Raw genomic sequence first — 15,890 nt, 5'->3', positions numbered from 1 at the left:
TCGGTTAATTTTAAACTTAATTAAACTACATCATTATTTATAAAGTTATCATTAATCTCACTTGTAAACGTGGACTGCTCGCTTAAATAAGCAGAGTAGCAGACGAGTTTTCAAGAGACAATATCATTGGATAACTCATGGTGAACTTTGCCTGCTAATTCGTTTCTCTCTACATTCAAGACTGATAAGGTTTTAGGAAAAGATTTCTAAGCTTCAGACGTGACTTTGAGGCCGACTTAACGTCATATTAACGTGGTAGTGGGCGATTGTTTAATTTCTCTATCTTAGCGCGAAACGCGCCTAGACTCGAGATGGATTTGTCTATCCCAGCTTTTATCTTATGAAAGCAATGGACTATATAAGTATTCGGTGGCGCAGACCTAGCGTGCCGGGTTTCCGAACCGTAGCGTTAACGTTGGTACGTTCGAGTCCCATCGGGGACTTGGAAATTTTCGAAATAAAATAATATAAAGTTTAGCTACCCTAGGTCCATCTGTTCGCGTTTTAGAGCATTATATGAATAAATTTAAATAAATTAACGCGAAAATGGGCGGGGATAGGGCGGGGTTAAGGCTATAATGGGGGAAAAAAGGGGGTAATATAGGGGGAAAGGCACTAAAAAAGGATAAAAATGGGGTAAAAGTGGGGGGTAGTAAATCTTCAGTATAAATGCATAACTTTTTGTCGCCAGATGGCGCACAAAAAGTAAAAATGGATTTTGTAAATTTTAACACGTCAGTTTCCGTTTCAGAATAGAGTTGTGCGCGGAGAACGACCTCTTATTCGCCCTCTTTTATAAAGCGCGATACGCGATCGATCTAATACAATGGAAACAGCCAGTGGACGATTTTTCAACGATATCCGTTAAGGAAATCGAAAGCCTTCTTTCTCTGTACTACGTGGGAAACGTCATCGCGGTATTGGCTTTAATCTTGGAATATGCTTTATTCCTTCTGCTGGCTTTAAAGAAGAAGAGAACCGCATCTAAGGTCTCAAGACGACGTTCATATTGAGTTAACCTTCATTATATTTTATCACGGACATGTATAAATACTAAGATATTATTAATTCCACGTCTAACCTTAAACAACTCATTTCGCATAGGTGCCCGTTCAGCAGGTTGCGAAGTATGACTAGAAACTTTCCCTCCCCCCCCCCATTTTTTCCACTACAATTTTCGTATCTTTCACGTGTAGTAGGCATGGCATAACTTATTGAAAAAGTTTTTAATAAAAATTGTGATCCTTTATTTTAAATGCACGCGGATAGATTTAGAACCATATACGATATATTTCTCAAAATAATAAAATTATTGTGCATAAATGACTTTGGTTATTTGGAATATTATTTCAATAATGCTGCCTGGTGACTCGAAAAACGGTTTCCATTATGTTTATAGAATTCTTTTTTAGGTATTGGGTAACCTTTTTAGCGACGCATTTTCTATTTCATCACCCACCTCCTCATCTTTTTGCCTTTGTTCTAACGATAACAAACGTTTCGAAACCCCTCCCTTAGCATGTCGTCGCATCGATTTAATTAACTTGGAACAGCGATGCGGAACATAAAGTTAATATTTTCCATAACAAGTAAATCAAAAGTAAACATTAAATTTTGAACGCACGAAGTAAAACCTGCTGGAAATAATAAAGCTAGATAAATATGAACTTCTAAAAAATCGGTCATCCGTCAATTTTTCTCGACCGTTCCTGATTAACTTTTATGCCAACCCGCACTTTACGCTAGTGCACCGACTTGGGCCATAAACACTGAGTCGCGAAAATAGACTGAGAGTTTTTTGGCCCACCGAATAGTCAAAAGCAAAAATAACTCTTATGTGCCACGCCGTTATCATCAGCCTTAATCATTCAACATGGGTGAAATTCGAATAGGAGTAATCAAGGTAACAATATTTAAGCAACAATAATCTCAGATGCATTTTTCAAGGCGACTCGATATCGAAGAACTGAAAATTAATAATTTGAAATATCTAAATTGTCTTAATTTTTCTCATAGGAAACTCTGTATTTTGATACCGCCAAAAATCTCAACGCGTTCACATCGGAGTTTTTCAGTAAAAGGTTTAATATCAGGTAAAATTCTGTCCAACTTCTTTTTAACGGGTTGTCTAAATATTATTTATACCTCATTTCAAGCGTTGATTTTGTGCCCGTACCTTCGGACATTCTTCGAAACCGAAGTGATTTACCACGGGTAATATTAAAAATTTGTAAAAGCGTTTTTTATTTGGTTCCCTCAGATATGGAACAGCGAATCTAAATGACAATAGCACATCATATGTCTCTGCACCCAAACTATAGTGCACCATAGATTATGTCGAAAAAGCTATATTCGAACAAACTTAATTATACATATAATTGTAAATTTTAAAACGTATCCTTCTGGCAGACAATAGACTTGCTGTTTTTTCCAATACGCCTCGATATTTTTTTTACACCTGAGATGAAATTTCGAATGACGAGCGTTTATGACTCAGTTTCGACCTTCATCATCTCTTCAATCCCAAAAATGGCCAAGACACCATCTCTGTCTTTCCTCAACATGGAAGGACAAGTTCAGTGAACGTTTTCCGTATCTTCCGAAGGAAATACAATAACAATTTCTTTCAACAATAACTGTAGTTTTCGGTATCTAGGATGGTGAGTCTATTGGCAGTGTCGATCCTCTTGGCTTTGGCCACGCCCAAAAACCAAAATGGCCGACGGTTCATCTTTACTTTTGTCGAAATGATTTGGAAGAATTTCCTAATTTTTTTCTATGAACGTGAGCTATTTCGACAATAAATGGTGTAATAAATCAACATTTGAAATGCGACCCCTATTTCTGGTCACAGCGTACAACCGTGTTGAAAAGGCAATTACTTGGCGCGTGGCGGCCATGTCCTCGCTGGTCGCGACCACTTTTATTTTCTTCGAAATATCAGGCAAACTGAAGTCGGATTTCACCGAGAAGTCCTACGATACAGTGGACACCGTCGACCAACTCGTGAAAAATGGTTTCAAAAATGTCTGGTTCTGGGATGGCACTGACGAATTAACTTCTTTTCGCATAAAAGTAAGTGCAGAATCGACCGGAAAAGGGTCTTAAGCAAGAGAACCATTATAGACGAAACTAGCGTTGACCATGTAGTTGCATCTATTCTTGGGTTGCATCTATTCTTGGGTCACATCTTCTATATCTATTTTGTAATAATTGGATGATATGAACTAATAGAACAATAAATTTCTTTGACTAGGTCAACGTGCCCATCCCCGAAACTTCATTACTCCCAATTGACGGGGTTATGGGAGAACAGTTCGTCAACGTCGTGCAAAACGTCGGCGACAACAGGAACTTCATGGTCGCTGGGACACTGATAATGCAATTCATTCTGCTTGAAAATCTGGAAATGAAAAATAAAATACAATTCGCAAACACGTACTACTTTTCGCCGTCCATAGAAGATACCCTTTTGGTTTTGGTCGTTTCATCGAATTTCTCACAATCAGAACTCATGGAGAAAGCCAACCTGTTGTAAGACTAAAGAAATAAAAAAGGATTTTGAAAATTTTAACACGTCAGTTTCCGTTTCAGAATAGAGTTGTGCGCGGAGAACGATCTCTTATTCGTTTACATGTACAAAGCGCGATACGCGATCGATCTCATCAAATGGAAACAACCAGAGGACGATTTTTCAACGATATACGTGAAGGAAGTCGAAAGCCTTCTTTCTCTGTACTACGCGGGAAACGTCATCGCGGTATTGGCTTTAATCTTGGAATATGCTTTATTCCTTCTGCTGGCTTTAAAGAAGAAGAGAACCGCATCTAAGGTCTCAAGACGACGTTCACATTGAGTTAACCTTCGTAATATTTTATCATGGATATGTATAAATACTAAGATATTATTAATTTTCCACGTCTAACCTTAAACAAGGCATTTCGCATCGGCGCCCGTTCAGCAGGTAGGAAAATATGAATAGCAACCACCCCAAGGCCTTTACTTGTGAGTGAGAGAGAAATTCTAATTTTATCTCTTTGCGCATGGGCGAAATTTCAAACTCACCACTAAGGATTCTCCACAGTGATATAGTTCCTTTTCCTCACTTGACCTTGCCATTCGTAATACTAGCGAATCCATGCGCGCAACACACGCAGTATATTTAAATTATTAGAAAAAAAATCATGCTAAGCTGAATGTGCTTTTCGGTATGTTAATAATATTGATAGTTAAAGGCAAATGTTTTTCCGCTACTATTTTCGTGTTTCTTATATGTTAAAAGTTGTTTAGATTATGCTTTCCTTTAAACGTGACGCGGATAAACTTAAAACCAAATACAATGTATTTCTGAAATTATTAAAATGTTTTTGCATAAGTGACTTTGGTTATTTGGAATAGTAATTAAGGTATCGTTCCATTCAACCGAATTCCCAATGGACCGAAATCCCATTCGACCGAAAATCCCGCAATGATTTAAGATTTCCAGCCCAATGGCTATATTTCCGATGGACCGAAATCCCAATCGTCCGAATATGCCACTAAAAAATACATCAATATAACTTGAAACACTGTAGCCGTCAGCGATTCGGTGGTGTAGTGGAAACGGTGTTGGACTAAGAAGCGATAGGTTGTTGGTTTGAATCTCCGAAAGGTATGTTAATAATATTAAAAGTAAATATTTCGTGATACTAATTAAAACGCTCACTTTCATTCCTTTCAAGGCAAGAGATATATAGAATTAATAAACAAATTGTGCTTAAAATGAAGTACAGTCTTAATGGTAGTTCCATCAATGTCTTTAAGTTTTAAATTAAAATTATAATATTTTGGTTTCGGGTGGGTTAGGTTAGGTTAGGTTATGTTAGGTTAGGTTAGGTTAGGTTTGGCTCCGATAATTCGTTGACACCTTTTCCAAAATATGCTTCTTTTAATTAGCTACCACCTTTTCCAAAACATTCTCCCTTTAATTAGCTGCCACCTTTTCGAAAATAATTTCCTATTAATTAGCTGACACCTTTTCCAAAATATTCTCCTATTAATTAGCTGCAACCTTTTCCAAAACATTCTCCTACTAATTAGTTGCCACATTTTCCAAAATATTCTCCTTTTAATTAGCTACCACCTTTTCCAAAATATTCTCCTTCTAATTAGCTACCACCTTTTCCAAAACATTCTCCTATTAATTAGCTTGCACCTTTTCCAAAATATTCTCCCTTTAAATAGCTACCACCTTTTCCAAAACATTCTCCTACAAATTAGCTGCCACATTTTCCAAAACATTCTCCTACTAATTAGCTGCCACATTTTCCAAAATATTCTCCTTTTAATTAGCTGCCACCTTTTCCAAAATATTCTCCTATTAATTAGCTGCCACCTTTTCCAAAATATTCTCCAATTAATTATCTGACATCTTTTCCAAAATATTTCTATTATTGCTAATAAATTGTTCGTGGTAAGAGGCGGGCTTTTAATACTCATATGAATTATCTTTTTACCTCCAAACAAGTTTGGGTTGGGTTAGGTTAGGATAGGTTAGGTTAGGTTAGGTTTGGTTAGGTTAGGTTACGTTTGGTTAGGTTAGGTTAGGTTCGCCGTAATTAAAACGCAGTTAAAATAAGTGCAGTAATACATTTTCAACTCACGTTTATTTTAACAATAATAAGTTGTGAAATTATAAATATATTTAATGCAAAACCACACAGTATGTCTTCTTCCAGTTCAATAGAATTTCGGTCCAATGGGACTATAATAAAATCGCACTTTTGGCTACGTTCGGTCGAATGGGACACCACAAAAAAAGCCGTTCTGTCGAATGGGAATTCGGTTCGATGGGACCAAAGCATTAAACACTGTCGCCATTAATTTTCAAGAATTCGTATTTTCCCTTAAAATTATTCCTCTATAACGTAAATGTATTAGTAGACTTTTCTAGCCTTGTCGACCCCTAGAAAAACGGTTTCCATTATGTTTATGGTTTTCTTCTTCAGGTGTTTGCGTCACAGCTTTATTGACGCATTTACTATATCTTCGCCCACCACATTCTTATTTTAAATCCATGCCTTTGTTCTAACGATATTCAAACATTTCGAAAACATTTTCTTAGCCACTCCCTTGGCATGTAATCCGATCAATTCACTTAACTCGGAACAGCAATACGTAACACAAAAGCATTGTTTTTCCATAACAGAAAGTAAACCAGAGTCAACACTAAATTTGGAATGCGCAAAATATAATCTAGTGCATGAAAAAAATCTAGATAAATATGAACTTTGAACTTTGAGAAAATCGGTAATTCGTCAATTTTGGGTTTTGCTGAATAGTTAAAGGCAAATAAATCCCTTCTGTGCAACGCAGTCCTCAATAGTCTGAATTACAAATCATTCAACATGGTTAATATTCGAATGGGAATAATCGAGGTAAGAAAATAATATTTACACAACAAAAATCTGAAATGTAGGTTTTTCTATCAACGCGACTCGATGTCAAAAAACTGATATTATTGAAATAAGTTTCATTGGCCAATTTCTATTGTGTAAATTGTCTTTTTCACAAATAGGAAAGTAAGGATTTTGATATCGCCAAAAATCTCTACATTTCGATATCGGAGTTTTTCAGTAAAAGGTTTAACATTAGGTAGAATTCTGTCTCACATCTTTTTATCGCGTTGTCTAAATAATATTTTTATCTCATTCCAAGTGTTGTTTTTGTGCCCGTACCTTTGGATGAGGTTAACACCATTCGAAACCGGAGTGATTTAAAACAGGTAATATTAACAAGTTGGGAAAACCAAAATATTACCTCTCCGTGTCGAGAAGATTATATAAGCTTAAGTATCCAATGAAAACGTCGACCTTTTTGCCCTCATCCTTTCCCGCGCTTTGCGCTTCCGCATTTCATCCTTACTCTCAACATTATTTTCCTCCATTTTACATACAAAAATCAGATACTCACAAAAAGAAGCGTCAAAAACCTGCTGGCTCTTTACAACCACTTAATTTGACTTAATATCCAATTTCCAACAACAATAATATACCGGTAGTTTAATTGAAAACCTACTAGCATCAAATTCTCATTAAGAATGGCTCCCGCGGATAAAAAAGGGCAATTTTCAACTAGGTGGGCGTTATCTCATTTGATTTGAAAAATATCATTTGTCTTTTTTACCAATGCCTAACCGTTTAGATTTTTTTAAAGCAATCTTAGCACCAAAAATATTTTTTGATACAAAATAAATGTTTTAAATTCTTATTAAGAATAAAACAAGATGATAAAAAAGGTCTGTCCTCGCGTAATTTTTTAAGCTTTTATCATGATTACTCTATACAACAGTAACAAGGAGTATAAACCCATTAGTGGAAGCAGTATTTTTTTCCCGAAACAATCTCGCTTATGTTTATCCTCTCTAGACTTCGCTAAAAACGTATTACTCCTTCGTAAAATATTAATAGACAGGCAAGGATTCATACCATTAAAGAAGGAGCGCAATATTATCCATATTTTCATTTCATATACAGAGAAAAGAAATTATTATGTTTCTGTGAGGAGTTTCCCATTTTGGTTGTTGTTTTGAAAAGTATATCGAAATGCACGGGCCTTGATAGATATAGGAGGCAATGAAGGAAATATATCGCATGCACGGGCCTTGGTAGATATAGGAGGCGATGATAATCTCTCTCTTTGCACGAGAGGTTTATCTTTAATATTTAAATAAATATAATTATTTTTAATTATTTTAATCTTCAATAATTAACATTAATAATAGTTAAATCGTTTAAAATAAAGTTATACCTATTATCATCTCAAACTTTGCTAATATTGACGTTTAAAGTGAAGGGTACCCCTCTTGCCCGCTTTCTTCAAATTTTGGGGTATATATACGATTCGTTTCCATTATAATAGTAAGGAAAAAGCGCAATTGCGAAAACCTTTGGTGGCGATCCCACCTTAGGGAGGCTAGACGTTTCTCGTAACCCTAGCTGATCGCCGCGTATTTCCTAAAACCAAACGATGATAATGGAGTAGAAGCCAATGAGACAGATTGGTGTCTATGTGGAATAGACGGAAGACCAGTAGATGGTGGTGTTTAGAAGCCAGAATGTACAGACTGGGGTCCAAGTGGGATGGACGAAGACCAGAAGATGGTGGTGATTGGAAGCCAGTATGTTCAGACTGGTGTCCAAGTCGAATGGACGAAGACCAGAAGATGGTGGTGATTAGAAGCCAGTAAGAACAGACGAAAGACCAGTGGATGGTGGTGTTAGAAGCCAGTGTAAGTGCAGACTGGTGTCAATGTGGGATTGACAAAGAACAGAAGATGGCGGTGATTGGAAGCCAGTATGTTCAGACTGGTGTCCAAGTCGAATGGACGAAGACCAGAAGATGGTGGTGATTAGAAGCCAGTAAGAACAGACTGGTGTCCGTGTGGGATGGACAAAGACCAGAAGATGGTGGTGTGAGAACTCAAGTAAAGGAGCCATTTCCATGACTGTGAAAGCAGTTCGGAAATGGCGAACAGGTTTGCTCCGATACGCAAACTGCGAACGCGGTCACGTGGGTGTAACAACGGACAGACACACACACTGACTCGGCCGTTACAGAACCTCTCCTGGACTACGTCACACGGAGAGGTAAAAAGTTGGGAAAACATATTAAACCTCTCCGAGACGAGACGAGGGCTATCTACCTACTTAAATTTTTTCTTAAATAATTAAATAAATATCATTGATATTAATTATTTTAACCGTCAGTAATACAACTTAATTTTAGTTAAGTCGTTTTAAGAAAACTTGTTCCTAAAATCATTTTAAGCATAATAATTGCTTCGATTTAAAACCTTCATTTATTTTTTTTGTAGACAATGGACGTGATGTTTTTTCCTATACAAGTCGATAGTTTCTATACACCTGAGATGAAATGTGGAATGACGAGCGTTTATGACTCAGTGTCGACCTTCATCATCTCTTTAGTCCCGAATATGACCAAGACACCATCTCTGTCTTTCCTCAACATGGAAGGACAAGTAACGTTAACTATTATTCTATGTTCTCGAGGTAGATATATAATTTCAACATTAACTGTAGTTCTCGATATTTTGGATGGTGAGCCTTTTGGCAGTGTCGTTCCTCTTGGCTTTGGCCAAGCCCAACAATGAAAATGGCCGACCGTTAGTCCTTACTTTCGTCGAAATGATGTGGAAGAGTTTCCTAATTTTTTTCTACGAACGTAAGCGCCATTCAATTTAAATGGTGTAATAAATCCATACTTGAAAACCGATTCGTATTTGTGGTCACAGCGTACAACCGTGTCGAGAAAGCGATTGCGTGGCGCGTGGGGGCCATGTCCTGGTTGATCGCGACCACTTTCATTTTCTTCGAAATATCAGGCAACCTAAAGTCGGATTTCACCGAGAAGGAATACGATACTGTGGACACCGTCGACCAACTTGTCAAACAGGGTTTCAAAAATGTCTGGTTCTGGGATGCCACTGACGAATTAACTTCATTTCGCAGAAACGTAGGAGCAGAAATACAAAAATCGATCGCTAAATCTAATCTCAAGCAAGTGAACATTTTAGGAGAAATATTAGATGAAACCAGCGTCCACCCTAATTGGATGATTTAAATAACTTGAACAATAAATTTGGTAACTAGGTTAACGTGCCCATCCCCGAAACTTCGATACTCCCAATTGAAGACGGGGTTGTTGGAGACCAGTTCTTGAACGTCGCGGAAAATGTCGGTGACAACAGAAAGTTCATGGTCGTTGGGACAATGATAATGCAACTTATTCTGCTGGAAAATCAAGAAATGGAAAATAAAATACAATACGCGAACAAATACTACTTTTCGCCGTCCATAGACAATCAGCTATTGATTTTGGTTGTCTTATCCAATTTCTCGCGATCGAAGTGTATGGAGAAAGTCAACCTGATGTAAGACTAAAGACAAAATCGGGATTTTATCCCTTTTAACACTTCGTCATTGTTTCAGGGTCGAGTTAATAACCGAAAACGACCTTTTATTCGCTCTTTTGTACAAAGGGCGATACGCGATCGATCTCATAAAATGGAAACAGCCAGTGGACGATTTTTCAACGATATCCGTTAAGGAAATCGAAAGCCTTCTTTCTCTGTTCTACGTGGGAAACGTCATCGCGGTATTGGCATTAATATTGGAATATGGCTTATCCCTTCTGCTGGCTTTGAAGAAGAAGAGAACCGCGGCAATTGTCTGAAGACGAAGTTCACACTGAGTTAATTTTAATTATGGATTCACATCTCTTACTTTCCACAAGGCATTTCGCTTTTTCAGGAGAAAAAAATATGAACTCCCTCCCCCCAACCTTATGAGAGGGAAACTCGTACTCCTCTCTCTGCGCATGGCCAAGATTTCAAACCCACCACTTGGGATTCCCCGGTGAAATAGTTCCATTTGCCCACGTGACCTAGCTATTTCCGCCTCGATTTACACACATCCGCGGGTTTATCGCATATTTGTTGGGCAGCTTCTTGGCCTATGTTAGGAATTCATAATACGTTAGTATTTATTCAAATCCACGATATTTGACAAATCACTTTCGTTTCTGTCTCTCAACCGTTTTTGAGAAAACACTCGATAGCATAAGATATTATAATAGCACTTAAGACGATTTAAAATCACTAAGTATAACAATATTGTAATTAGTATTACATAATGAAATAAATTACGTTTTGATGTTAAAGGGTAATGTATTTTAGTGTAAAATTATCTAACGGTAATGTAGAAATAATGTCGAACTTTAAAAAAATTGTTGTATTATATTATATTCCACCAGGGATAGATTTAATTTGAGAAGTAGGAATGGAGAACAGAGTAATCTGGGCGCGCGTCAAAGTCCCGGACCCCATTCCAAGGGACGGAGAGGTCTGTAAGAAGAGGCGGGTCATAGCGACAGAGGTAAAACCGAATTACTTATTTTTCGCCGTACCCGTCAGCAACGTCATCAAAACGTACTTTGCATGAGCCAATAAGATAATTTAAACTTGGAAGGAGGGGCTTTATACTGGGCTATGAGTTGGACTGAAGTAGATACTAACCGTTCTCCATTCCTACTTCTAAAATTAAATCTATCCCTGGACGCATTTACTCTTTCGTAACATATTTGATTTCTTTAATATCTTCCAGTATCCCTTTTCAGCCAACCCCAAGCGCGTACGAAGTTGGATCGATATTATAAATATAAAAGATACTTAACCCACAACGGAAATGACATCTTAAAATATTTAAGCTCCAGTTAATATTTAATTAAGAATGCAAATGAAATATATCGTGATAAAAGTAATTGTAGATAAATAGCAAAACTTTGGGAAAATAGGTTCAATAGCGTTCCTAAACGTGCACTATCAACTTTTAAGGCTGTTGTTGGTACGAATGGTACGAATTTAGTCTTGGAACAACTTTTGTCGGTCTCTCAAATAGGCAAATATGGTCCTGAACATAATCATACGCTCATACGCCCGTTTGATTTAGTGTAATTGAAAGATCAGTCAACATGAATTATATCCGGTTCGGAATAGTCGAGGTAAAAGTATTTAGTCAATGACAAAAGCACCTTTCAACTCGGCTCTGAAACTATGAATAAAGATTCTTCTTGAAAGACTAAAATGGTTGCTCTAAACTTTGCTTTTATAATAGGAAACCGAGGAATTTGAGATCGCCAAATATTTCTTCACTTCGCTGACGGAGTTTTTCCGTAAAGGATTTAACATTAGGTAAAAATTTATTACACTTCATCTTAAGACGTAGCATGAATAATATATAAACGTTATTCAAAGTGTCGAAACGTGTCCGTACCGTTGGAAGTTATACAGTCGTTTCGAAACCGGAGTGAATTTTCAACGGTAATTCTCCGAATTTCAATCTCGCGCAACAACGTGGCAGGCGCTGCAGGCCTTCCACGAACCACCTGTTAATATTTACAGGTATAAGGCAGGAGTAGCATTTTGACAGTAATTAAATCCTAAATTGAGAATTAATCCATTACCTAATATTATGATTTGATAAGAACCAATTCTGGATAAGAAATATTTTTTACATATAAAAAAAAAGAACTTGAGGTAAACTTTGGGCTCCCTCATTTAAGTCGCCTTGAATCTAAAAAACCCTCTGCATTCCAACCAAGAATTACTGAAGCGTATTAAAAATGGCATATCCATCTAGGCCTACAGCTCTAAATTGATCAGTGAAAGAAGTAAGATATGGTTTACTATTCTTTTCTCAGGAAATAGATGCGATGTTTTTCCTTTCCAAATCGATACTTTATACTCTCCGGAAATGAAATTGCGAATCACGAGCGTTTGCGATTCAGCTTCGACCTTTATCGTCTCTTCAATCCCGAAAATGACCAAGAAACCATCTCTCCCTTTCCTCAACATGGAAGGACAGAATCTAGGTAAAAAAATCCAAAGAAATAAAATCTAGCCCTGAAAAGTCCATGGTAAAAAAATCCAAAGAAATAAAATCCAGAAACTAAAAAAGTAAGGGAAAAAAATCCAAATTTTTTATTGTTCCATACTATTTTATCGAAACCTAATATTATGCGAAATCGCTTTTAAAAAATTGGGAATGTCTCGCGTTCCACTAACATATTCTTCACACTGTAGTTTCAGCTTTGCTTGTAAATCCGAATATTTTCGTTTCTTCTTCGGTGGTAAATTCCCCAACACACGTTGGGCCAACTTGGTTTCGTCGGAGGAGAGTTCTAATCGCATCTTCTCTATAAGGGTCCAAATGACGGGATGTTTCTGGCAAACTAAATTTGAAAATCGATGGTTCCAACCCTCGCATTCGTTGTTAGTCCTGTCGGCGTCATTTAAAGTGGTTTCGTGGACGTTCCAAAGGTTTGGTGGAAACATTGGTTTAATTTTTCGAAGTTTAAAAGTCGCAGCAGAGTCTTTATTACCTATTCTTCGAAACGATCCATTGACATAAGTAGAATCAAAATACGTGAGAAGATCGGTCGCTTCTTCTGGCATAACAGACTTTAGGTATTCCATGCCCTTTGAGACGTCCAATACTGGTAAAAATGCAAGAGCATCAAGCTTACCAACGAAATGGCTAAATTCCTCGTCACGTCTGTAGGTCGTTTCTAGCCCGAGTGATTGAATCTTCCTATGAGTGCTTTGTGTTAAATGGTAGAAGCAGCCGCGAACCTCAATATCTTCGCCTAGAACAGATTTTGCCGCTTGTATAACTGCTTTTTCGAAATCTACGTTTATGAAGATTGGATTAGGGCATAAGTCTTTCGCGGCACATTCGTCGAGAAGGGTGACAAACAATTCTTTATAAGTTCGTTCTGATTTACTTTCCAGCAAACAGTAAACCACTGTTGTAAAAACTTTGTTCACTTGAACTCGAATAATATACATTTGTAAAAACTGCTTCGGAGCCAAAGAAAAATTTCCGTCCATAAACCATGCAGAAGCACTACAAAGATTGCGAAGACCATCATCCGTGGCAAAAATTAACATTCGTTCATCCGCATCTTGACCATAATCGCTTAGCAAAAATCTTTCACGTTTCGGCTCCCCGGTAGAGCACCAGATACCTTCGATCTTCAAGTCTTTGATAGAGCTTGGATTATTTCGATGGTTTGATGTTCTTTGGTTTCTGATGTTCCTTTTAACAGTGTTTTCAGGTGGCATTACGGCTTTAATTTCATCATCCAATTGTGAGACGGCTTCCGCAAATAACTCCGACGGTTTTATACGAGATGCCTTTGCTTTTTCTTTCACCTTTCCTAAGCATTTGCAACCTCCACAGCTTTCCTATCCGATGGGTGATTGTGACAGTGAATTACTTTGGGTTCCTTGACGTCCAACGTAGTCTTCATAATCGTCTTGCACTTTAAGGAGCTGGCTTTAGCACAACGCCAACGTATTTGGGTGCGCCCTCGAACCTGAAGAACGTACATATTCCCTTCAAAACAAATTTTTTCCTTGCCTTTGTTTGATTTAATAACCTCCATGACAAACTGACAATGAGAACATCGAATAGCTTGCTATTTAATGGAAATTTCATTTGAGATTTTTTTGGCGTGGTTTTTTTTATCAATGGATTTTTTTTCCGCTGGAATTTTTTTTTTAGATTTTTTTTCCGTGGATTTCTTTGCTTTAATCCGTATAAACAAAAGAAATACAATAACAATTTATTCAACGTTAACTGCAGTTCTCGATAACCTGGGCAGGGAGTCTGTTGGCAGTTTCCATCATCTTGGCTTTGGCCACGCCCAAAAATGGCCGAACGTTCGTCATGAGTTTTGTCGAGATGATCTGGAAGAATTTACTCCTCTTTTTCTTCGAACGTAAGCTTCTTCGAACTTAAATGGTGTAATAAATCCACACTTTAAATTCGACTTGCAATTCTGGTCACAGCGTACAACCGTGTCGAAAAAGCTATGACGTGGCGCGTGGCAGCCATGTCCTGGTTGATCGCTACCACTTTCATTTTCTTCGAAATATCAGCCAACCTGAAATCGGATTTCACCGAGAAGGACTACGATACTGTGGATACCGTTGACCAACTCGTCAAACAGGGTTTTCACAACGTCATGTTCTGGGACGGCACTGACGAATTAGTATCTTTTCAACGAAAAGTAAGTGCAGAAATACACCAACCGATCGGTAATTGAACACCAGTAAGTAAACATTTTTCTTTGCTTCTAAAATTACTCGATGATTTAAATAGAACTATAAATTTCATTTCTAGGTCAATGTCTCCATCCCAGAAAGCTCAATACTTCCGATTGAAGACGGGGTTTTAGGAGACCAGTTTGTCAACGTATCAAGAAACGTCGGGGACAACAGGGAGTTCATGGTCGTTGGGACACTGATAATACAATTTCTTCTCATTGAAAATCAACACATGGAAAATAAAATAAATTATGCAAACAAATTGTACTTCTCGCCGTCCATAGAAAATACGCTTTTTTCTTTAGCGGTTTCCTACAATTTTTCGCAATCAAAGTTCATGGAGAAAGTTAACCTGATGTAAGACAAAAGAATCAGAGATTCTTCTGTCACCGTGTAATTAATAACACATTAATCTTCATTTCAGGATAGAGTTAATCATGGAAAATGACCTCTTTTTCCATCACCTCCACAAAGCGCGATACTCTCTCGATCTCATCCAATGGAAACGGCCAGTGGACGATTTTTCAACGATATCTGTGAAGGAAATCGAAAGCCTTCTTTCTCTGCACTACGTCGGAAACATCATTGTCTTATTGGCTTTAATTGTAGAATATGCCGTTTGGCTTCTGATTTTTATGAAGAAGTCGAAAACAGATAGAAAAGTCTCAAGACGACGTCCCCATAGAGTTTATCTCTACAATCTGTTTTACAGCAACTGAAGATAAGTCAAAACTGTTAATAATAAGGTTTTGTATGCTGAAAGCTAGGAAACCGTTACTAAAAGACATACAGACAATTTAAGCCGGGTCTTTCTTATAATAAGTTTGAGTTGAAACTGACCCTATTTTTAGCCACACCGTAGTATACTATAGGCTCTTAGTTTGACCCGAACCGTAATAGTAGTAGTAGTACTTTTGGCCGGAGTTTTCGCTACGTTATCGTCAGATTGAACCCGGGTCGCTGGCACAGCAGTAAAACACGCTACCACTGAGCCATAGAGACTCGATAGAAACAGTCAAGTTTTCATCGTTTAGTTTATCTCTAAAGTGTCGGGGGAGACTGTGGGGTCGGATACTTTTGAATTTTTATCTGTGGGGTCGGACACTTCTGATTTTTTTAGGGTCTTAGAATTTTTGTGTGCTAATCAAATAGATAACGATGTGGCTGCTATTACGAGCCATTGGGTCGACTTGTTAAATGACAACTTTTAGGATAGGCTAAA

The sequence above is a fragment of the Phalangium opilio genome, unplaced genomic scaffold (genome assembly GCF_054372755.1).
Source record: "Phalangium opilio isolate 3A_F unplaced genomic scaffold, DU_Popi_V2 ptg000053l_1, whole genome shotgun sequence".
Classification (NCBI taxonomy): Eukaryota; Metazoa; Arthropoda; class Arachnida; order Opiliones; family Phalangiidae; genus Phalangium; species Phalangium opilio.
This window is presented reverse-complemented; position numbering follows the sequence as displayed.